Genomic DNA, 23,384 nt, shown 5'->3' on the forward strand with positions numbered 1-23,384 from the left:
CCATTGTCCTTTACAGCCCTTTTCTTCCTCCTCATCTGGGATCCAATCCAGGATCATGCATCACATTGAGCTGTCATGTCTCTTTAACCTGGAACAATTCCTCAGCTGCTCTTTGTCTTTCAAGACAGTCACATTTTTGAAGAATATGAACCAAGTGGTTTGTAGAATTTCTATCATTTTGGGTTTGCCTGTTGTTTTTTTCGTGATTAGAGTCAGATAATTTGGGGTAGGAAAACTTTTAAAGGATGTTGTGTCCTTCTTGGTGCCTCACATCAGGATGCACGTGCTGCTGACTTGTCCCATTCATTGATAACATGGATCACTTGTCTAGATGGTTGCCACCAGGTTTCTGCATTGTAAGGCTATCATTTTTCCCTTCGTAATTAGTAAGTAACCTGGGGGAAGATAGTTGGAGGCTCAGGCTCAAGTCTCCTGTTCTTCCTCAGACTTCCACCAAGTAGTTTTGGCACTTATTGATGATTCCTGCCTGAATTGATTATTTCTATGATGTCAGCAAAAACGGTGAATTTATGACACTATCATTTCTTTCTTTTTTTTCGAGACAGAGTTTCACTTTGTCACCCACGCTGGAGTGCAATGGCGTGATCTTGGCTCACTGCAACCTCCGCCCCTCAGGTTCAAGCAATTCTCCTGCCTCAGCCTCCCGGATAGCTGGGACTACAGTTGTATGCCACCACACCCTGCTAATTTTTGTAGTTTTAGTAGAGATGGGGTTTCACCATGTTGGCCAGGCTGGTCTTGAACTCCTGGCCTCAGGTGATCCGCCTGCATTGGCTTCCCAAAATGCTGGGATTATAGGCATGAACTACTGTGCCTGGCCCCTATCATTTCTCCTAATGTGACTTACCATTTTCTTATGTTCTAACCTGTATGTATAAACCAACAAAAATGTCATTTCAAAATTTATATGCTAACAATAATAAAAATAACAGTAGCTTCTATATGTAGGCCTATGGGCTTATCCTGCCTGACTAGACACAACATTATAGAGGTGCAATGTTGCAAGGAATATTTTCAAAGACTTTGAAAATGTGGCTGATGCAAGCTTGTGCTGTCATTTCAGTCTTTAAGAGTCAGCTTAGGGCTTGTTTGCAACTGACATTCTCATGTGTTACGACTGTGATTTTAAAAGAGAATAGAGATGCATGTATGTAAACCACATTCATGTTCAGTTCATACTAAATCTTTAACATTAATTTTGATTGACCACAAATATTATTCAGTTCTCATAATCTGGCAGAGAAATTTCTGTCATTAGTTCTGTGGAGCTACAACAAAGGCTTAAGGTGTCGAGGAATCAGGTAGAGGCAGATCCTTTTCAGGTTCCTGCTAGATAACAGATGTTTGCATTATAAAGGAAAACTAAACACAACTGGAATAATTGGGCACAGCATTCAGAACTGTCATTTCTGCAACTGCACCATAGGAAGAAGGCCTCTGCTCTTTCTCTGAGAATCAAGAGGTGGCCTCAGAATTGCGAGCTTGGCCAAGCGTGGTGGCTCACACTTGTAATCCCAGCGCTTTAGGAGGCTGAGGTGGACAGATCACCTGAGGTCAGGAGTTCGAGACCGCCTGACCAACATGGAGAAACCTTGTCTCTACTAAAAATACAAAATTAGCCGGGCATGGTGGCGCATACCTGTAATCCCAACTACTCGGGAGGCTGAGGCAGGAGAATTGCTTGAACCCGGGAGGCAGAGGTTACAGTGAGCTGAGGCTGCAGCATTGCACTCCAGCCTAGGCAAAAAGAGTGAAACTCCGTCTCAAAAAAAAAAATTGCGGGATTGACTTTGGTCAGGTGCCTACGTTTCCGTAAGCCTTAAACAAACATCACCTTAAACAAATATCGCCCATTCTACTGGTCAAACACACCTTCCTAACACTAGCGTGAGAGGAGTGAAAAGGTAGAGCACTTCAAGGGTGTCTGGCCCTCTTCCATTTTCTACCTGGAAAAAATATCTTCATCCACGTACTGCTGTTTGCTTATAACAATTGTGCCCTGTATTATCTGAGTCTCAAGGCCAGTGCTAACACAGCTGCATACCTGAACAATGACTCACCCCTAAAGTCATTTTCAAGACACCCTGACCATGAGTTTGTTATGGAAATAAAGAAAAAGTTTATGATTTTAGTGAGACTTGTCCTCCAAAGAGGCAGAGTCCTCAATATGTAATAACAATTAATAGAAACTTTCTCTTGTGTTTTTTTAGGGTGGAGTAGCAGATGATCTTTTAAAAGTGTTTTTAATTATTAAACTTTTTGGAACACATCCAGTTATGTGGTTCAAATATCAAAAGAATATGAAAAATACATTCCCATTCGACTGATCGCCCCCACTGTCTTGGGATAATGCTTTTTATTAGTTTCTTGTTTAACCTCCGATATATATGGAAAAACAAATATATAGTATAGTTTTAATGTCCCCTCCTCTTACACGGTTGGTATTATAAATAATCTTCCTAATATAATATTCTTAAACTTAACATTATTATGAATAATGCATATTTATTTATTTCAAATAAATCAAACAGTATAGAATGGACTGAAAGAGAAAGGGAAAGTTCCTCTAACTTTCAACTCATTTTCCAGAGATAGCCACTGTGAACAGTTTTATGTGAATCATTCCAGATGTTTTCTAATAATAGTGTTAGTGGTAAGAGCTGCTTGTGAAAGTTTTTGGAAAATTGAGAGCCGGTTGTTAAACGAAGTCACTATTAAATGATATAAACTTACAATAAAATAAATTATATGAAAAGTAAAGGTAATAAATGCTTAAAATGCATCACTGCCTAATTATTTTACACATTTTACTATTACTGTGCTCTTAGGGTTATTTACATCTGCTATATCTGTATGGTGGAAATACTATAAAATGCTGGCTGCAGGCATCTCTTCCCAACTCCTCTTAAGGACTTTACACCTCTACTGATGCTATGGTTTGAATGTTTGTCCCCTCTAAAATTCATGTTGAAACTTAATCCCCAGTGTGGCAGAATTGAGAGGAGGGGCCATTAAGAATTAATTGAGTCATGAGGGCCCTACCCTCAAGAATGGACTAATTCATTAATGGCTTGTGATGGGAGCGGACTGGTGGCTTTATAAGAAGAGGAAGAGAGACCTCAGCTAGCTTGCTAAGCCCCCTTGCCATGTGATGCCCTGTACCACCTTGGGACTCTGCAGAGTCCCCACTGACAAGAAGGCCCTCACCCCAGATGTAGCCCTTTGACCAAGGACCAGCCTCCATAACTGTAAGAAATAAATTCTGGCTGGGCATGGTGGCTCATGCCTGTAATCCCAGTGCTTTGGGAGGAAAAGGTGGGAGGATTACTTGAGGCTAGGAGTTGGAGAGCAGTGTAAGCAATACAGCAAGATCCCATTTCTAAAAAAAATAAAATAAAATAAAATAATTTTTTTAATTAGCTGGGCATGGTGGCATGCACCAGTGGTCCTAGCTACTCAGGAGGCTGAGCCTAGGAGTTTGAGGATGCAGTGAGCTATCATGCACCACTGCATTCCAGCCTGAGTGACAGAGAGGGACCCTGTATCTAAGGAATAATAATAGCAAATAAATAGAAAAAAAAATCCTTTTCTCTATAAATTATCCAGTTTCAAGTATTCTGTCATAAGTCACAGAAAATGGGCTAAGACAATTGCCATAAAATATAAAATATAACCCCCCAAAATGACTCAAAAATAATAAATGTAAAGGTGCAACTAAAATGCCAACACAATACTTTTAAATTTAAAGAAAATTAGCATTACAGTAAATGGCATTGCTTAGTCAGGAAAAAGCCTGGCTAACTCTCATGGATGTACAAATGCCCTTTTCCTTTTTTATTCAAATACCCAAGTAGATAAGACCTGTCTTCCCTCATCCTGGAAAACCTCCTCTTTCATTTGACAAATATTCTATGTAGATGCTCTCTCCTCTAGTAGGGAGAGATTAATCTCCCCAACATTCACACTTGAGGGCGGGCTAGATTTAGTGACTTACTGACAAAAATCTTTGTATGGAACCAGAAGGGAAAAACAGTAATATTATAGTAAAGAAACTTGGCAAACACCCCTTTAACTAACTGATGAAGACTAGTATCACAAGTGATATCATGTGGACATCATGTACCCTCCAATATGTTATGATGAGAAGGGCACTTCACCGACTCCAAAAACCCATATCCGCAGTGTACAAGAGGAAAAGTTTCCTCAATGCTCCTAGGGTTCATGGCTAGGTCTGAAATAAAACTGATAAAGACAGATTAACAGGAAAAAGCATACGCATTTACTTAATCAAAGTTTTACGTGACACAAGAGCCTTCAGAAATGAAGAGCCAAAGACCCAGGGAAAATTTTCCATTTCATGCTTAGGTTCAACGAAGAATGGACAGCCACGTAGCAATGTGATTGGACAAAAGGGTATGATCTAATGGTAACAGACTAAGGTGGGAAACCCAGCAAGGCCTGTCTATTCCAATTATTCTTGGTCTCTCTGTGAAGCTTTCCTTCCTCCTGAGTATAGAGCAGGACCCCTCTGGAGTGAGGGTCTTATGACCTACAGTCAGACAAGGTAGGTCAGAGAATTTCTTTATGGTCAGCTCCTACACAGAAAGGGGAAGATATTGAATACTTCTAGGCTCTATGGCTTGATTTGAGGAACAGGAGTTCTAGTTTCTACGGCTTCCTTTGGGTAGAAAGAGGAACAGGAGAAAGAAGGGTGGGAGAAGGTCAGACAGAGATCTTGTTTCTGAGGCCCTGTCAATCTCCTTCAGTTCAAAGTATTCATCGTGACAAGGCACCATATTTTGGGGTATTGTGTTCTGAGCTCTGGCATCAGTCTAATGGGGAAAACATCAGGCGAACCCAAATTGAGGGACATTCTACAATATAGCTTACTGGTACTACTGAAAATTGTCAAGGTCATGAAAAGACAAAAAGAATCTCACAGAGGAGAGAAGACCAAGGAGACATGACAACTAAATGCAATGTGCTATTCTATGAACAGCAAGAACAGAACAGAGAGAAGAAAGAAGTATTTAAAGATGATATTTAACAGAAAAACTGATGAAATTGGAATGAAGTCTTCAGTTTTGTTAACAATTTCGTACTTTTTTTTTTTTTTTTTTTTTGAGACAGGGTCTTACTCTGTTGCCCAGACTGTAGTACAGTGGCACAATCTTGGCTTGCCATAACCTCCGCCTCCCAGGCTTAAGCGATTCTCCTGCCTCAGCCTCCCGAGTAACTGGGACTGCAGGCATGCACCACCATGCGCAGCTAATGTTTGTACTTTTAGTAGAGACAGGGTTTCACCATGTTGGCCAGGCTGGTCTTGAACTCCTGACCTGAAACGATCCACCTTCCTCGACCTCCCAAAGTGTTGGGATTACAGGCATGAGCCAATGAGCCCAGCCAACAATTTTGTACCATTGTTAATTTCTTAGTTGTGACAAGTATATCATGCTGTAAGAGTTTAACAATGGAGAAAATGAATGAGGAATAAATGGCAACTCTGTTCTATTTACAAATTTTCTGTAAATATAATATTATTCCAAAATAAAGTTTATTTAATAAAGCTAAACAACAAAAAGATAACATCTTTTTATTGGATATCAAGTATTCAACATAAATTTGATTTTTATAATTCAATACTCCTCATGTACTGTTCTTGTGCAGACCAACCATTAACGTGGTAAAGACCTGTTTTCTATTTGTAACAGGACATGACAGGCTGTTTAGTGTATAATGCAGCTAAAATCAAGACTACAGGTTTGACAAGGGCTTGTTAATTCTGTTTGATTCCATATTCATAGTCTCAGTCCTAGCTTTGTCTAGAGAGACCTTGTACAAATGTATACTGTTTGAATCAGAGTGGGTAAATGCTCTCTGTCCTCTCCTCCCCAGCCTCCCAGAAAATAACTGAAAGCACATGTTCTCTTGAAGGAGAGCCAACAGTGCTATCTTTTTGTATGAAGACTGCTTGATTATAATTAAAACTTTCATTTGACTATTAAAAGTAAGGAACAGCTATAAATTAAGGTAGCAATATTAAAACCTCTGGGGGTAAGTCTAAAAAGCCTCTCTGTAATTAGAGAACTACAAAACTTAAGGAACACTAATTCTTTTCGGCGTCAAGGTCTCATTTTGCCAGGAAGCTGGTATTTTGTAAATTGCAGCTCTTCTAGGGCTGAGGACAAATTTTGATTCTTGCTTATAGCTGTTGCCTGAAATTTTTTGCCCTTTATGAACTGGGCTATGAATTAGAAGACTGATTTCTTATCCTGATTGAATATGTGAGGATCTGGGTGGCCTAGGTTATGTCATGACCCCTGTAGATTAGAGTTTCCAAATTTGTCTAGTTAGATGTTGGACTATTAACCTTCTTTGGCTCTTCCAGTTCAAAAGAGTTGAAGTTTTTATTGTAATAATGAAAATAATACTTCCTAACACCACTTCTCCTTAAAAACAGAAGGCATTAGTTAACCTTGGGCAGTGGATTTGGTTAGTAATAGTTTGTATATTCTTCCCTGCACTTTACCTTTCCAAATGCATGTGTGTATATCTAAATATAAATGTGCGTGTGTGTGTGTATGTGTGTGTGTATATATATATATACACATACACATACATGTGAACACATACACACATATATAGTCATTTCACTTTAATATGATGAAAAATAAAATAAAAAATTGTATTTGAAACTACAATAAGGACATATACCAATAGATTTCTTATTAAGTCTTACTAAGTTAAACTAGGGTATTGTGGTCTGATGGGCCTTATCCTTCACTTTAATGAGAATTTTGCCAGGACAATCTGAAACTCTGACTTGGCCTTGAGTGCATTCCCTGTCTTTTTCCATTTGACAGTCTTAATATTTGTACTTTCTCTTTATAGATCTTACTCCTTAGTTTTTATCGCTCTTTTTTTTCTCCATTGGATTAAAACAAACAATGAGCTTTAAAAAGAACACTTCTCTTGGTAGATATCTCCAGAGAGCTTATATTTACTTTAAACTGAATTCTTGCCAGACCACCCAAGTGGATACTCCTGATTTTTCATTATCCATCAACATATTACACCATAATGGATACAATGGCATATAAATTGTGTAGCCAAGCACCAAGCAAAGCCTTGACAGTCCACTAGGACAACACAAAATTATGAGAACATTTTTCTGTTTAGTTCTAGAAAAATGGTCCACATCTTTCTCTCTTTCTTTCCTTTCTCTTCCTTTTGATGTTTGTAAAAGGCAATATTATACATATAGTAATTTAACAACTAAGAATTTGGACTCTGAGAAATGGGACTGACACCTGCCATGTTTCCCATTGGCTAAGGAAATACCTTTTCTAAGAATATGCAAACACTAGTAATCCAATCCTTTAAGTCTTTTAAAGCTACGCTTGTTTGTTTTACAACATAATGCCAGCAGGATGTTAAGGTCAGCCATATCAGAGATTAAATTGTACATTTGCACTCAAAGCAATAGATGAGGACATGGAAAAACCAGACATATGAGTTTGTCCATGATTATCTTAAGTTGGCAGTGATCTGAATATGGCTGGGTCACTTGATTATCTTGGTTGATTGCCACCAAACATATTTAAGGATTCTGCCATCACATGGGTCATTTTTCGTAATACTGACTTGTGTATATTAAAGAGTATAAAGGAGCCAGGCCTGATAGTGCATGCCTGTAGTCTTAGCTGCTTGGGAGGCTGAGGTAGGAGGATTGCTTGAGTCCAGGAGATTGAGACCAGCCTAGGTAACATATTGAAGCCCTGTCTCTAAAACAAAATTAATTAATTAAATTATTAAAAAATAGTATAAAGGACTCTGGTAATTTCAATAGACTACCCGGATCTTCAGTTGTAAGAACCACAAGGCATATTTCAGTTTCTTGAGTTTATTGTGCAGAATGAAATGCACATAGGCTGGGAGCGGTGGCTCACGCCTGTAATCCCAGCACTTTGGGAGGCCGATGCGGGCGGATCGCGAGGTCAGCAGATGGAGACCAAGGTGAAACCCCGTCTCTACTAAAAGTACAAAAAATTAGCCGGGCACGGTGGCGGGCGCCTGTAGTCCCAGCTATTCAGGAGGCTGAGGCAGGAGAATGGGGTGAACCCGGGAGGCGGAGCTTGCAGTGAGCCAAGATCACGCCACTGCACTCCAGCCTGGGTGACAGAGCGAGACTCCCTCTCAAAAAAAAAAAAAAGAGAAATGCACATGTAAAACCAGTTCCATTAGCAAAAGTCAAATCAGTCTCCTCTTTGAAGATGTAGCATGGTTTGTGGACTTGATCATTATAAGGGCATCTTTTACTAATTTAATACATATCTATATACCTACTGCTACTTTTGTATCCATAACATTTTTTATTCTATAAAGAGAAATACCTTCTACAATGATTAAGTGATTAACTCTGATAGCATCTCATTATAAACCAGTAGTCAGCAGTCTCTGGCACAAGAGCACAAAACGGTTAGCTACCTGTTTTTCTACAACCTGAGAGCTGAGAATAGTATTTACATTTTTAAATGACTGGAAAACAAATGAAAAGAAGAATACTATTTCTTGGCATGTAGAAATTATATAACATTCTCCTACCATTTGACCCAGCAATCCCATTATTTGGTATATGCCCAAAGGAATATAAATCATTCTATTATAAAGACACATTCATGCATATGTTCACTGCAGCACTATTCACAATAGCAAAAATGTGGAATAACCTAAATGTCCGTCAATGGTAGACTGGATAAAGAAAACTTGGTACATATACACCATGGAATACTATGCAGCCATAGAAAAGAATGAGATCATGGCCTTTGTAGGGACATAGATGGAGCTGGAAGCCATTATCCTTAGCAAACTAATGCAGTAACAAAAAACCAAGTACCATGTGTTCTCACTTATAAGTGGGAGCTAAATGATGAGAACACATGGACACATAGAGGGGAGCAACACACACTGGGGCCTATGGAAGGGTGGAGAATGGGAGGAGGGAGAGGATCTGGAAAAATCATTATTGGGTACTAGATTAATACCTGGGTGACAAAATAATCTCTAAGACAAACCCCCGAGACACAAGTTCATCTATATCCTGCCCATGTAGCCCTGAACTTAAAAGTTAAAAACTAAAAAGCATATGAAGTTCTCATTTTAGCATCCATAAGTAAAGCTTTCTTGGCCCACAGCTGTACTCATTCATTTACAGTTTATCTACGGCTGCTTCCCTCTTAAAATGGCAGAGTTGAGTAGCTGCCTCTAAACAGAAAAGATTTACTATATAGCCCACTTCAGAAAGTTTGCTGCCTGCCTGGTATCAACAAAGTGGTTTTCGGAAGGAACCCTGAGGCATAGCATGGAATGTGTAGATACGTAAAAATTACCACAATGGACTGACATGGATTTACGAACCTAACTTCTCACAGGATGTAATTCCTAGTGGAACACCTTACATGAGCAGAAAAAACAAAAATCTGGAGGAAAAAAAACAAAGATGGAAAACCTGAACTTTGTGAACGTTTGGAGAGTAGAGCATGAAGACCGAAGGCATATTGTACATATTGCCAAGATGCGCCCTTTCTGCCATAGCACACTTTCCTTCTTAAAGTGGAGCTGGGCAGTCCGGAGGTAAAGACTAAGCCTGTGCTGATTGACTGATGTATGATGGACATATAACTGTGATTCTGGTCTGAGTAGGAAGTGATGAGAATGGCCTTTGAATGTCTAGTATCTGAAAGCAAACATACATTAGGGGTCCCGTGAGAAGGCTGAGTATGTATTCCTACATCAATGACCCCTTAGAAATACTACGGTCAGGCTTTCAAAAAGCCTACATCCACCTTTTATTTTATAGATACTTTCGTCCATTTGGAAGGGGATAACTAAGATTTAAGTTTCAATACTTGTTGTGACGCCTCCATCAGGGAAGAGATTGTCAGTAGCAGAGGAGGGATGTGGCTAAGAACAACGGTCATCATTTATCATTTCCAGAGTGTGTGTGTATGTTGTGTGTGTCTCATGTTTTATTTTGGGATATTCTCTTGGTATGGTAGTTCATGTGTATAATTTATAAATACATAATACATGTTGGTATATATTTGTGTATTCACACTTTTTATGGATACTTCTATTTGTGTTATCAAACAGTTTACATGTGTCTTGGCTTAATTTTCTATTCCTGCATAACAAATTATCACACATTTAGGGGATTCAAAAAACACATTTGTTATTTCATTGTTTCTTTCATTAGAAGTCTGGAAATGGCTTAGCTGGATCCTTAGCTCAGGGTCGCACATGGCTGAAATCAAGGTGTCAGCCTGGGCTGGATTCTTATCTGGAAGCTTGGGGTCATCTTCCAAGCTCAAGTGGTTGTTGGCAGAATTATTTTTCTTGAAGTTGTACAACTCATGATGACTTGAATCTTCATGGTCAGCAGGAGAGAGTCTCTACGATTCAGAGAAGGCCTAAGCCCTCTTTCAAAGAATGTCCAACTGATTAAGTCAGGCCCACCCTGGATAATTTTCCATTTGATTCCTTAAAGTTGACTGATTTGGGACCTTAATCACATTTGCAAAACTCCTTCAATTTTTCCATAAAATGTAACATAATCAGGGAGTGACATCGATCACCTTTGTCAAATAACATAACCTAAGAATCATGGTGTAACACCACAGGGCTGAGATTATAGGCACCTGCTTAGCCAGACAAGAGTCAGAGAAATCCAACTTTAGATCTTAGCTCTCCCACTTTCTAGCCATGTGATTGCATAAGTGACTTAACCTCTCCATGCCTCAGTACTTTCAACTGTAAACTAGAGATCATTCTAGCGACATGCTAGCATTCTAACACCTACCAGATTGGGCTGGCTTTGAAATTAAGATTATACTTACAAGAGGTCAACACTGTGACAGACAAATAGCAAGTGGTCAATAGGCATTAGATATTTCATTAGATATTCATTTTCATGCATACATATATTTTACTCATAAAACAGAAAAATAGTATGAACAGGAATACATGTCACTGTGTCTCCAAGAAAGCAAGACAAAAAAGGCGAAATTAGAATGCAAATTGTCTGATTTCACATTACTTTTGTGGTGAGAACAAGCTAGTTCAATAAATGAAACTTTAACACAAAGTGAGATACTGTAAAAGCATGTGTATTCAATAACTCTCAGTTGAATTTAAATCTGGACAGAAGTACTTGCTTCTAAATTGTTAGTGGATTCATTGACTTGATTATTTTCCTAGGCTCAATTCATTTGCTTAACCAAATTATTCCTTTCCCTTTAGTGTTACCCACAGAAGTATTTTCACACAACAAACATTAGTTTGGCCAGGTGGCCCCTCCCTTCTTCCCCACTCTAAGATAAAGTCTGTTAATATGAAACCAATAAAGTCAACGTGGAAGGACACTTGCCAAAGATCTTGATAAAGTGCTGTGTAGCAAATGGACAAATATGAATAACATATCCAGGACCTGCAGTTTCTGTACTAAAAAGGAGTTCTGATCCACCTCCTAGTTTCAAGTTAAAAGCCTGCAGTAAGCTGTTTTTCTATGAAAGGGAGGAGGAAACAACAAACACAAACCCCCCAAACAAGAATCCCTCCCCAAAACACCACTCTAAATTTGCTCATGTCCTTGGAAGTAAAAAGAAACAATTTCCCCTGATTACAGATTTCCTGATATGCAGAGAATGTACAACCCCAAGTTGCCTCGTGCTCACAACAATGGGGCAGACAGAATGCACACAGAGCAGGCTTTTGTCCTCTTGGTTATTGTCATCTTATTCCCCAGAATGGCTTCTTGCCTGGTGATGGGCAGAGGGCCTGATTGCTGAGAAACTCTCTTCAGAGGGACTGGTGTGTGGCTGTGGGTGGCGTTTGGGGACACTGGGAAAGGAAAATTCCTGGGAACAGGGGCTGTACAGTAGCTGCAGTAACTCAGTTGCCCTGGAATTCCTGAAAAGGCTGGGGCTTTGGGCTCTCTTCTATTTCTGTCAGAGTGAATAAAAGAGCTAGTTATTCTAAAGCTTTATGGAAAAGGCAAGATAAAGAGGGGGGAGAAAGGGTGAGAGAGAGAACTGCATCAACATACAGCAACATTCTGAGTCTCATTGTCAAGTATTGGCAAACTATCCTAAGTGACAGATCCAGATGTGGCTCAATTTCTCATAGAAATTTTTTTAGAGGGCAGTAGGAACCAAGAGACTACAGGGTGGGTAGATCATATCTGGCCTTGCCTTAGGATCCCTGTATATAATCTATTTTTATCATTAAATAATAATAGAAAATAGAATTGTAGAGGCAACCATCCAGAAGTTTCCAAACATCCAGGTATTTGACATTATGGAAATAATATAGATACAGACTTTCTGGGTTTTACATGGGCTTGTTATCTATCCTAATTTTTATTTATTTGTTTATTTATATGTATTTACATTGAGAGGGTGGGATAGGTGGACCATGAACCGACTTAATTCATTCAACACTCATTTATGAAGCATCTATTGTGTGTAGGATACTGTGAATGTCACAAAAATGAAACACAGAGGGCCTCTGGCTTTATTTGCAATCCTATCCCAGAGACTATAAAGGTTGGAAGAAGCATCGTTCAAAGCCATATTGACATCCATCAGCATCACTCAGCTTCTGGAAAAGTGGGTCAGAAATACTCAATGAGTTACCCAATTCTCGAAGAGAACAAGAGTGAGATAGAATTCGTTGGTAATTCAATAGATTTCGTTAACTCAATTTCCAGTTTACCAACAGCCAAACCAAAGGCTTCGAAAAGGAGTAAGTCAGCTCTCTGACCGACTCTGATCTTTTCTGTGCCTATTGGAGGAAAAAACAACCAGCCCAACTGCTCTTAGGAAGGAAAACTGCAACCCGTCAGTCAGATGCAGATTTCACCTCTGAACCAACTGTTTGGTTTCACCTACACACTTCCTGCCGGGTGCTTTGCTCATTCAACGTTCAACAGCTGTATCTTTCCCAATTCAATTAATCTCACTTTCTTTTTGGTCATCAGTGGCAAAACAGTATAAAATACCTTTATTACTATCTTATGCTCAGCGTTATACCCAAGATTTATCTTTTTAAAAGCCAAGAGACCATTGCATTTATCAAAAGGAAAGGAGTAGTGGATGCCACTGGGGGCTCATACTGCCAGTGGATATTGTGAATTACATTAAGAAGATCTGAGAGCAAATGTCTTGTGATATCAACTTCTCATATTTGATTACCACTATTTCATAAGTGCCTTTTATTTTCCTTCTAAACATTTGTGGCATTTTTTTTTTAAGCAACAGCCAACCTAATATATATTATTTGTGCCAGGTACAATATTATTGCTAAGAAGACACTATATGCATGTTCTGGTGCAATTTTAGTCTTATATTTCTGAGTTGTTGGAGCCATTTAAGTAGTTTGCCCATGGGGGGAATCCTTAAAACAGCTCTGAATACCTTAGAGAGGTACATTTTAAGTAAGGCTGCATCATCATTTCGGCTATGAAAGTCCCTGGGATGTGCGGGAAAGGATGTTAAATCAAAACCCTCACATTATTTAAATGTTTTCATGAAAGGTATAATCAAGTGTGCCTCTTGATTCTATTTGAAGATGTGCCAAGCAGCAGGGGCCCTCTTGACAAAAGCGGCCAGGAAGTGACTCTCTACTCCCCAGCGACAGCATTTTCAAATTGCTCTTTTCTGCTCAATAAAGGCTAAAAAGGAAGTGAAACTTTTTGTCATATTCTGCACTGTTGATTTTTTCCAGACAGAGCAGAAATGCCTGCCTGTATATCCCTCTAAGGACTGGCTAAGAAAGGGTGGAAAATAGCAGGCAAGAAATGTTATCTGTTTGAGTGTCTGTTCTTTGGTTTGGCTATGAAGTAAAACCCAAAAATGACATTGAATTTGGCATTTGAAACTGCAGTGCCATTGTTGCTTTGGGACTGGCTTAACAAGCCCATAATATTCTAGAAGCATGTGCGCGTCTCAGGAGCAGACTCAGCCATTTCTCAAATATGAAGAGGGCTGGGCCATGCAGTCCTGTTTCCTCTTCCTGATCTTTGTAGCAGTTACAAGCTGAACAGAAACATGCAAATAAAAATCGAGAACCCTAAAGAGTAAGAAAATCATTTCCAGAAAGACTGATAATAAATTTCAAGACATCAACTCAAATATCACTGATTTAAGTGCATTTGTTCCAGCTCTTTTATAGAATGTGAGGTTAAATCCACAAACTTGTTATTAGAGTTCTCCCTGTACTAATTCCCAAATGTGATTCTTTTTAAAAGAAAAATAAAATACAATGATTTTTTAAAATCTCATCTAGAATGAGAAAACATAAAGTGCTTTTGGCTTTCCTTTCCCTGATTTTGAAGGGTTTTTTTTTTCCTTTTTCCTTTACTTCCCTACTTTAAAGATGTTTAAATTTAAGCCAGGTGTGGGCTCTGAGAGAGATCGAAGCTGCATTTTATTTACCTTTGTATCTCAGACAACCAGGAATGGTAGCGGTAGTATTTGTGGAATGAGTCTTCTCCTGACTTATCCTGAAGGGATGCATCTTCTACTTAGGATAATGTTAGATTTGAATTTTACAAGATCCTAAGTCTGTCGCCCAGGCTGCAGTGCAGTGGTACAATCATGGCTCACTGCAGCCTTGACATCCCAGGCTCAAGTGATCCTCCTACCTCAGCCTCCCAGGTAGCTGGGACTACACATGTGCACCATCATGCTCGGCTAATTTTCACATTTTTTGTAGAGAAGAGGTCTCACTACGTTGCTCAGACTGATCTGGAACTCCTGGCTTCAAGTGACCCTCTCACCTCAGCCTCCCAAAGCCCTGGGATTACAGGTATGAGCCACTGCACCCCACCATTATAGTTATTTTAGAGTATACTCCTACATATATATATATATAGCTAAGTGTAAAACAACCTCACGCAGGTCCTTCAGGAGGTACCCAGAAGAAGGCATTGTTATCATAGGAGATGACAGCTCCATGCCTGTTACTTCCCCTGAAAAGCTTTCAGTAGGACAAGCTGTGGAGGTGGAAGACAGTGAAACTGACAATCCTGACCCTGTGTAGGCCTAGGCTAATGTCTGTGTTTGTCTAAAAACACACACAAAAATAAAATAAAAAGTTTGAAAATAGAAAAATGTTTACAGAATAAGGATATAAAGAAACAAAACATTTCTGTACTGCTGTACAATGTGTATTTTAAGCTGTTATTACAAGAGTCAAAAAGCCAAAAAAAATTCAAAGGTGTGTAAAGTAAAAGCATTACAGTAAGCTAAGGTTAACTTATTATTGAAGAAAGAAAAATATTTTAATATAAATTTAATGTAGCCTAAGTGTACAGTGTTTATAAATGCTACTGTAGTACACAGTCATGCCCTGTGCCTTCACATTCACTCACCACTCACTGACTCACCCAAAGCAACTTCCAGTTTTGCAAGCTCCATTTGTGGTAAGTGCCCTGTAGAGGTGAACCATTTTTTTATCTTTTATACCATATATTTACTACACTTTTTCTATGTTTAGATATACAAATACTCACCATTGTATTACAATTGCCTACAGTATTCAGTACAGGAACATGCTGTACAGGTTTGTAGCCTAGGAGCAATAGGTTATACTATCTAGCCTAGGAGTGCAGGAGGCTATACCAACTAGGTGTGTGTAAGTACCTCTATAATCGAACAATGATGAAATCACCTAACGATGCATTGCTCAGAACATAGCCCCGTTGTTAAGTGATGTGTGACTATACTTATACTATTGGGATTACATTTGGGAGAAGTTTAGAAGATTGTACCTCACTAAGGTCTTCCTTTCTCTTTTTTTATGAGTTGGAAGATGTATTGAAAAAATCTGCCTTCAGCTGCTATAGTGGTGAGGTGGCGGTAGTTCTCTCTTACTTCCTGTTAATCATTTGCATTTCTATGGCCTATTATAACAAAACATTTCAAAGAACCTCATAAACGTGAGGATTGATTCAATTAAACTATACTTCTGGTCTCTGGGATGAATATGACAATGTTTTGCTCATCTCAGAACTGGAAAATTAAGGCCCAGAAGTTGTAAAGGTATTTCTCATTCCAAATTCTGTATATCTATATATATATATAATATGAATAAATAATTCAATAGAGTTGGGAAAAATCATATCTTTTTCCCCTTTGAACTGGAAACAAAAACCCTTTGTACAGATTTTGATGATTCTTACTTCCTCCAAACCTTAGCTTTATTCATATGTTCTGCAAACTAAGCCACCATTATGAAACCAACTGAAACTGTGATCAGAGGATGCCATAAATAAATTAGCTAAAGAATTGAAAATCCTCCTGGTCAGGGATTAAGCCTTTTGTGATCTTTCTCCTCTATGAAAATCCCTTAATCTCTCCTCCTCTGAATTTTCCATTTATATTGCTTATATCAATGGTTCTTAATTTTTAAAACGTGACCCCTCTTCTTACACTCTGAATTTTTATGTCCTCCAAAAAGGTATCATAATTACTTTTTATAAATTAAAAATGTATTGAATAGGAAAGCTAAGGAACGGCATTCATGTAATTTTTTTTTTCCTTTTCTTTTGAGGCAGAGTCTTGCTCTGTTGCCCAGGCTGGAGTACAGTGTTGCGATCTCAGCTCACTGCAATCTCTGTCCCCCGAATTCAAGTGGTTCTCCTGCCTCAGCCTCCTGAGTATCTGGGATTATAGGCACCTGCCACCACGCCCAACTGATTTTTGTATTTTTATTAGATACAGGGTTTCACCATGTTGGCCAGGATAGCCTCAAACTCTTGATCTTAAGTGATCCACCCGCCTCGGCCTCCCAAAGTGCTGGGATTACAGGCATGAGCCATCATGCCTGGCTGGGAAAAATACATTTTTGATACTGAATATCTTAGTCCCTGTTATAACTCTGTAAGCCCCGGGGAGTCTGAGATGCACAAGCAAAAATCTCTGGCTGATTTCAGTCAGCCATTTGGGGGCTTATTTGCTTTGTTTTCTAAATGCTTCTCAACATTTAGTTTGAGAGGATAGAAATTAGGCCATTTTTTTCATCTCTTATAGGACTGGCCACACAGTAGTGCTTCAGAAACTAGTTGCTCATTTATTGCTTGGTCCATTCTCTTGATTTTCTTTTGCCTGGGAGGAGACACTGCATTGACCTTTCAACCAAATATTTGGGTGTTGGAATTTTTTTTTTTTTTTGAGACAGAGTCTCGCTCTATTGCCCAGGCTGGAGTGCAGTGGCGCGATCTCGGCTCACCACAATCTCCGCCTGCCGGGTTCAAGCAATTCTCCTGCCTCGGCCTCCCGAGTAGCTGGGACTACAGGCGTACGCCACTATGCCCGACTAATTTTTTGTATTATTAGTAGAGTCGGGGTTTCACCATGCTGGCCAGGCTGGTCTTGAACTCCTGACCTTGTGATCCACCTGCCTTGGCCTCCCAAAATGCTGGGATTACAGGCATGAGCCACTGCGCCCGGCCGCAGGATGTGGCAATATTTTAAATATATTTTAGTATAAATTGAAGGGCCTCTGATGTCCATCTAGTAAGAATCTGGCCACATATTCGTAGACCGTTTCAATCTTTGCAGACTTTGCCGACTTTGTCCTTTGAAGCTTGCTTTGCTTTCTCTTTTCACTCCTTTGTAGCATCCTTGAGTTCTCTGCTGCTCCAGAAAGGAACATTATGGCCTCTTGACTGGATGGATAAAGGGTCCAGCCCTGACCCATTGGCTGCTAGAAAGGCCAGGGGCAAAAAGATGACCCCATTAATCACCTTTTCCACCTGTACTTCAGTCTTACTTACAAATTGTTTTTTTCTCATGTCTTTTCATCATAGTCTTTATCTTGTCAACAATTTATCATAAAAATTGCTGAAAAGGATCTATTAATTCTCAGCACAGAGGCTGTCCTTTGGATTTCTTTGTGACTATTGCTTTGGTCTTACATGTGGCTGATATCAGCTTGTTTTGAAAATCCTAACACTAGTCCACATTTTCACCTAGTAAAGTCACTGATGCCTTCTTCATGGCCAGTTACAAGGAGCTTTTTCATCTAATTCATGATGACCCAGGAACCTTACCCCCATGACAAAAATTTTCCTGGTAACTCAGCTTCCCTACCTCATCTCTACTTCAGTTCTTTAGGTTGTCAGATGTTGAAGATAAATCACTTTAACTGTGGTTGCATAGAATTGGTGGGGAATCACATGAGTTTCTTCATGTAAAAACGATCAAGAACTCTGCTTTGGGTCTAGATCCTGGTTTATGCTGCCTTCTTGAAAACTAAGTGAAGATGCAGGGACTTACTGTTAGCTCCTCTCTCTTTCTCTCTTTCTCTTTCTCTCTTTCTCTTTCTTTCTTTCCTTTCTTTCTTTCTTTCTTTCTTTCTTTCTTTCTTTCTTTCTTTCTTTCTTTCTTTCTTTCTTTCTTTCTTTCTTTTTCTTTCATTGCATGATTCTCTGACTTTGCTAGGAGTTGTAGATCCAAGTTCAAACATGCATTGGTAACTACACCCAAATGCAGTCAAGATACAAGGGTCTACATGTGATACAGGGTCTAGTTAGCCATGTGACTTTGGACAGGTCATTCTCTCTGGCTTTGATTTTCTTATTTGTAAAATGATGTATTAAATTCAGGCAAAAGTAATTGCAGTTTTTGCCATTAAAAGTAATGAATTCGGTTCTTCCTAATAATTGAATTAGGTTCTTTCCAGGCCCTTTTCTGGTTCTTTCCATTTCTAAAGGTCTATGATGAATAGGCCAGCCATGTCATCATGGGTTCCAGCACAGCACCCTAGAGCCCCAGTCCTCATTCCTGGCAGGCACGCACATCTCCAAATAGGGTTCCTTAGTTTTTAAAGAAGGGAAAATGGTTAAGGAGAACTGAAAGCCACATACTTTCAGTTCTGACTTTGTGAGTTTTGAATTTAAATGCTTTCTCATATGAAACAGTGAGTGGGCAGAAGCATTCTACAAAAAGAGAGCCCTGAAGTTAGATGAGCAATGAGCAATCCCTTTCTGTTGGCAACTCTCTTTTGAAACAAAATGTCTCACCGCTCTAAGTTCAACTGCCGAAAGAAAGAAAGAAAGAAAGAAAGAAAGAAAGAAAGAAAGAAAGAAAGAAAGAAAGAAAGAAAGAAAGAAAGAAAAGACAGACAGACTAAGGGTAAGGAGAAAAGAAAAAAGAAAAAGAGAGAGAACCCACCACCCTGTGCGAGCAGCACAGTTGAACAAAGGGAAATAGAAGGTAGGGGCATGTGAATCCACGTGGCCCTTTGCCAACCCACTTGCCTCTCATGCTGCCACATTTGCATATATCAGGGTAATTTCTGGGATGGAGGTTTTTACTGAGCCCTTGTTGGCACAGAGATTTTCTCCTGGTCTCAAGACGTTCACAAAAAGCTAGTACTGAGAGGAAAAACCTGCTGGGACTTACATGTAATAGCATCTTGGAAGCAGCTCTATAAGATGACTAACATTTCAGCTGGACATGAGACAACTTGGCGCCAGAAATGGTGGATGATGGCGCACCACCACTGTTTCATACAGCCCACTATCGAGGCAAGGGGGTCTGAGCACATTGCCTGCAAATAATATGTTTGCAACTTTTCAATTCATTTGAGTCCTGACTAAAAAAAAGCGTGCCAGGCAAATGATCATCTGAATGACTTTTCAGAAGGTTTTGTGCTGCTAGCCCCTAAATGATACGTGAAAACAAATCAGGGAGTTGCGGCCATCTGAAATGTAGCTTGAGAAGGTAAGAGAAGATGGAGAGACATGCTAAGGGTTTAAGTAGGAGGAACCAATGAGGAAAAGCATATGACACTATTACAGTGGAATTTTGCCTTTTTTGGCCATTCCTGTGTTTCCACAGTTGTAACCACTTGTTTCAAGCTATTCCTCTGATTTTTTTTTCTTTTTTTTGCATCTTATAAAAGTGAGGAGTCTATAAAAGACAACATTTTGTAGGCCTGCAGCCTTTGTATCTAGCTTTTGGAAATAAGTTGTTACTTATCTGCCTATGAATGCCTTCACCCAGCTTTCCTCAAATTTTTGGGGGGATGAGGAAAAATTAGTTTCCTTTTAAAATATGGAACCCCTGGAGAACATTTATTTCTCAGAGAATGATAAACAAGGAAAGGGGATGTGATGCATACAGCACATTTAAAAATATTTTCAGGCTGGATGCAGTGGCTCATGAAGCTTGCATTTTAGTGCAAAAAAAAAAAAAAACAAAAAACAAATATATAATATGGCAAGTGTATTGGTAAGCATTTTAGAGAAAAGTGAAATAGGATAAAAGGAGTAGAGAAGAAATAGGAGGGTGGAGGGTCCATGCTATGTTGTAGGTCATGATTGTAAAGATCATTAAGTCTAGTCTCCATTCTCCCTCTGTGCAGATGAAGAAACTGAGGCACTAAAGAAGGAGATGACTGCTCAGGGTCCCCCAGCTGGCTAGGGGACCACTGGGAATGAAACCCAGCTCTCCTGACCCAAGACAAGCCCTCTTTTCTCCCATCTCGACACTCACACTTGGAAATGGGTTGCTGCAGTAGGAATTTGAAGTCTAGCATTTTTTCCCTTTGCAATCAATTGATACTGATTTTCTTATGAGTACAAAATGAATTGTCCAACACCATTCACATATCAGCTTGTGGCAGCAGTAATAGTCACTAACATTTAGAAAGGGGTGGCATGGAAGTCGCCTAGAGTTGACTCCCCGCTGTGTGGTCAGTTCATGAGCATCTGCCCTATGCTCAGCACTTTTCACACTGATGTGACAAATTCAGGATGCATCTCCGACTTTAATATGTACCTGAGTCACTTGGAAATCTCGTTAAAGTGCGGATTCTGATTCAAGAGGTCTAGGTGGGAACTGAGGCTCTAATAAGCTCCCAGGTGATGCTGAGGTTGCCAGTTCACAGACCACATTTTGGGTATCGAAAGTCTATGTACCTCTGCTAGTTTGCTGAATGCAACTGAGAAAGAAACCTCAGGGTTAACGCTTGCATTTTTCTTTCTTCATTTCTCCATTGTCCTACTCCCCTCCCTTGGAAGGCTCCAGCTTAGAAAAAGAAAACATTATGAAATAGTAGTGCCAAACCTGAATTACAACGTTAGGCATGTAATTATCTGGGCAAAAGCCAGATGTCTCAGACTAGGGGTTAGTACAGCTTGTGCCAGGGCTGGGTAAAGTTCCTAGATTGAAGAGACAGTCGAGACTACCTGACATATGCAAGAGAAAAGGTGTACCTGTGCCTGAAACTCTGGGAGGTGAGAAGTGGACAAGGGTTACTGCCGCATAAATAACTGAGGAAGCTTCTCCTTCCCCACCAGATTGCAAACTGAGATGTCTGCTTGTTAATCTTGGCCACAGGGGTGACTCGGTCTGTGTCTGCAAATGAAAGCTTTCATCCTTGGCTGTGAAATAAAAATAGCAAATAGCATGTGGCATGCAGGGGCTTTTCCTCTATAAGGAGCTGTCACTGTCCACTGTTTAAAGCCTCTGCTCCAGCCGTCTTCAAGGAAGGAGGGCTGTGAATTTGTGGGGGCAGATTGCAGAGCCAGTTCAGAGACAGCAGAGATACTCCAGGGAAAACCTCCCTTCGCTTGCTGTTTACATTTGCACATACTTACCAGCTTGCCAGAACTTCTTGGTGTCAACAACCTTGACTGACACTGCGTCATGTGAATGTATCTCCTGGGGACTCAGAAGATAGCTCAGGAGGAAAAGGCAAAGACCTCACACTGTGATCTGACTGAGCTTAGGAGAACTGGGCTCCCCAGATCTTTTTGCAAACTCAGTTTCTTCTCAGAGGAAAATGGTAACAGTGATAATAAGAAAAAAATAAAACCGTATCTCTAAAGTGGACAAAGGCTATAACAGTTACCATTACTCTTCTGGAGGCAAAACCAGTTCCAGTGGGCCTAGGGCTCTGCAGCTATGCAGGGCTTCTTTACAACTGAAGACTTTAGACCATTTGGTTTGTATTCAGTAGCACCAGGTGGAAGATGTGAGGACGGGATGGTGAATGGGAGGTAGATATCTGATTTTAGATTTCTAGGCATTTGCCAAAATATTCCTTCTCCAGTCAAGACTTGTTGCCATCGGGAAAAATGGTCAGTCACCTTCTAACAGTTGTGATCTTCCTAAATGCGCTCAGCAAAGGCAAATGGAATGTTCTGGATTACCAACCAATGGCCCAGAAGGTTGTATATCACACTGGGAATTGTTGCTGGTCTCTTTTGTTCAGAGGTGGAACACTCTCATCAGTTACTAGAAAGATTTCCCACCACCCAGATAAGCCATCAACCATCTAAGGGAAAGAAAGATCAGCCAATATCAGCTCTAGCCAGATAATAACCTCCTGGTCTTGGAGATGGGAATAGGGAAGGCAAACGCCCTCTTCTTCAACAAGTCTCAGAGCTTACTGTAGTGTCTCAAGGATAAGGCTCCTATGACCCAAGAGCTGCTGGGCAACCTGTGTGTGTCTCAGCAGAGTCGAGGGTTTTGGGGACTGCCTGGGGCAACCCAGCTGTCACCGGCTGGCCCAGGGTTTCTGTATGCGGTGGTGATCTTGGCTTGGCAAACACCAAGGGAGATTCCAGGAAAACAAAGAAAAAAAAATCCTTTTCACTTTTAATTCAAATGGCCCTTATTGCTGCCACTTTGAATGGCTAAGACATTTGTACCTTTTTTTTTTTTCTTGAGACGGTGTCTCACTCTGTCGCCCAGGCTGGAGTGCAGTGGTGCGTTCTTGGCTCACTGCAAACTCAGCTCACTGCAAACTCCGTTCATGTCATTCTCCTGCCTCAGGCTCCCCAGCAGCTGAGACTACAGGTGCCTGCCACCACGCCCGGCTAATTTTTTTGTATTTTTTGTAGAGATGGGGTTTTACCATGTTAGCCAGGATGGTCTCGATCTCCTGACCTCGTGACCCACCTGCCTCAGTCTCCCAAAGTGTTGAGATTACGGGCGTGAGCCACCGAGCCCAGCCGGCGACATTTGTACTTTTTAGTGGCCTCCACTTCCAGATGTGGAGTATATAAGTGGATGCCCACTGATGGGGCCACTCTGTAGCTCTCCGGAGTGAGCCAACCCCAGGATATAGGAGGAGCAGGGAGGGGCAGAGAAAAGCTTAGTTCATTTTTCTTATTGTACGACTCATCTTAAAACACTGCAATTTCTTTGAAGCAAAATAGCAAGCCTTTTTTGTTTGAGTAAACATTTTACTTTGGGATAATTTTAAATTCGCAGAAAAGTTGTAAAGATAGTACAAAGAATTGCCATACACCCAGCTTCTGCCAATGGTAACATCTTACATTTCCACCG

The 23,384-nt window shown here is 40.1% G+C and overlaps 1 long non-coding RNA gene across 1 annotated transcript in view; it reads left to right on the forward strand.

The window, feature by feature from the left end:
* LOC144338559 (uncharacterized) overlaps window positions 1–23,384 on the forward strand; it is a 43,424-nt gene that overhangs the window by 2,014 nt on the left and 18,026 nt on the right. The window contains exons 2-3 of the long non-coding RNA XR_013412752.1: window positions 9,453–9,654; window positions 14,794–14,886. This is a non-coding gene — a long non-coding RNA (uncharacterized LOC144338559). The remainder of the gene's footprint in view (window positions 1–9,452; window positions 9,655–14,793; window positions 14,887–23,384) is intronic.

Source organism: Macaca mulatta, chromosome X, assembly GCF_049350105.2.
Source record: "Macaca mulatta isolate MMU2019108-1 chromosome X, T2T-MMU8v2.0, whole genome shotgun sequence".
NCBI lineage: Eukaryota > Metazoa > Chordata > Mammalia > Primates > Cercopithecidae > Macaca > Macaca mulatta.